Source organism: Morone saxatilis, unplaced genomic scaffold (genome assembly GCF_004916995.1).
Source record: "Morone saxatilis isolate NCDOM2014 unplaced genomic scaffold, NCSU_SB_2.0 Contig14, whole genome shotgun sequence".
NCBI classification, from domain to species: Eukaryota; Metazoa; Chordata; class Actinopteri; family Moronidae; genus Morone; species Morone saxatilis.
Window position 1 is genome coordinate 19029069 of NW_023339696.1, and position 2201 is coordinate 19031269.

A 2201-nucleotide genomic window follows, 5' to 3' on the forward strand; every position below is an offset into this window, starting at 1 on the left:
ATCAGTGTTGTCCTGGAAATTTTTAATTGTATTGTAGTAAAGCTATTCATGCCAGTTGCAGAGAACTTTTGCCGTTAAATCCATTTTGGAAATGCTGTATGTGCAACAAACCCTTATACTTTCTATCTGTTCTTTTAATAGGCTTATAGGCGAGACAATGAATTTTCTGTAGAATAAAATAAATCCATGTGATTTAAGCTGTGTCGGCTGTGGTGAGAACAGCCAAGCACGCCAAAAAAGCAAGCTAAGTGTCCCATTAACACTGACCACCATTGTAAGTGCTGTCCTGTATTGTCAAGAAAACCTCATGGAAAACGGCCTGGAAAAGGATTTTTTTAAAAGAGTGGGAACCCTGAAAGCTATTTTAGACTATTGTGTGCTTTCAGATTTGTGGCAACAGTTGATGATCACCCCATGCAAAGAGCAAGGTCCATGAAGAAATGACTGGTGTAATCATAGTGTGATCAAGTGTGTTTGAACCCAATTTTGTCAAGTTTTGTTTTTATCTGGACTACTTGACCTGCTTTAGTCTCCTTTGCCAAAGTAGGAGCAAATTGACAAATTTATGGTGTTCTATGACCTGAATTTAGCCTGAAAACACCTGATGAGATGTAGCCTGATTTGGTCCCAGTGAACTAGACCAGTGGTTACCAACCTTCTTCCTTAAGGGACCCCTTTCCTATCATTGAGTAAACTACTACCCCTGAGTGACATATTTTATTCATTTTATTTCATATCATATTCAAGCATAACAATAACAGTTCAGAAGTTCAACTGATAAACATAATGAACCCAAACAGCAAATGTAATAACTGCAGGGAGAGCGATTATTTCCTGTGAATATTGCATCGCAGATGAGTTTTTCCTCATATTTTTAGGGAGGTTTTTATACAATTCTCTGCTTGCCTTATGTTTTTTTTTTATCTTTAACCATCATACATACTTAATAGGCTTCTCTTTTGACAAATTCAGGTTTTTATTCCAACTGATGCTTAGCAATCGTTATATTAGCTCTTTTGTTATTTTCAATGCATATTTTTCTAATACAGGATGAGGCTTTTTAGCAGAGAGTACTCTGTGAAAATAACTTGTGTTCAGGTCTTCCTGTAATTTTTTTTTTTCAAAGTTTAGAGCTTTTATAATAAGCTAAACTTTAAAATTCCTTTAATTTCCTTAATAAAATGCTGAGATATAGGCCTACTATATATATATTTTAGGGGTCCTGATGCCCAAGTGGGGAACCAGTAGACTAGACAACACTATATGGGCAAAAGTATGTGGACAGATTTGGGATGAACAAGAATGCAGACTGCGAGCCAGGCATAACGCCCAACATCACATTCAGCCACAAGAGCTTTGTTCTTGTGGCTGAATGGGAGGAAGACCCTGCAGCCAGATTGCAAGATCTGCTGGAAAGCCTGAAACCAGAAGAGTGGAGTCTGTTATAGCAGCAGAATACTTGTTTAATGAGTTTTTAGTTCCGATTGTTGTGCTGCAGCTGCCTTTCCCTGCATGTGTGTAACTCAGTTTGAGCTAAGTACAGCAAACACATTAAAAAGTCACACAGCTGGACAGTGACAATGACACATGTATTACACAGGACATGAAACTTAATTTTACAGGACACTGAAAACAAAATTATATAACACACACATATAAACACAGTTAGCAATCTCTCATCATTTTCTTGCACACACGCACATTCAGATGCTCAAACACAGCATTCACATTTATGCACTCAGACTCTGATTATCTCCCTCCAACAGCCAGTGTTTCTTTCATACTCTTTTACTCACACACTTACTGTACTCTCATAGACAGACGCAGCCAAAAAAAAAACACGTTTGGTCCCTCATCTATTCCTTAGTGTGCATGCATCCAAGCTGTCGCCATATCAGTCACTGCAGATGCTTGATTGATGAGTGTATCATAGTGGGGTGGTGCTGATGTGTGTGTGTGTGTGTCAATTTGTGAGGTTGGCTGTGCTGAAAGGCCTAGACGTCTTGGTTGCAGAGCACCTCGAGGTTGTCTTGCTGATCCGCTGGCAGGGGGAAAGCCTTGATTGAATGTCCGGGAGCACGGCACTGAATGTGAGGACATGGAGAGAGAACTTTATTGATTTCTACAAAGACCGTGCTCTCTTTTCCCATAAATGTTATGGCTCTCTTCGCCCTTGCCCATGAGTGTGTGTGTGTGTGTGT

At 39.4% G+C, this 2201-nt stretch overlaps 1 protein-coding gene across 2 annotated transcripts in view; it reads left to right on the forward strand.

Annotated features, from left to right (window-relative positions):
* Positions 1–2201, forward strand: part of asic2 (acid-sensing (proton-gated) ion channel 2) — a 327047-nt gene that overhangs the window by 306820 nt on the left and 18026 nt on the right. The gene's annotated exons all lie outside the window — the stretch shown is intronic.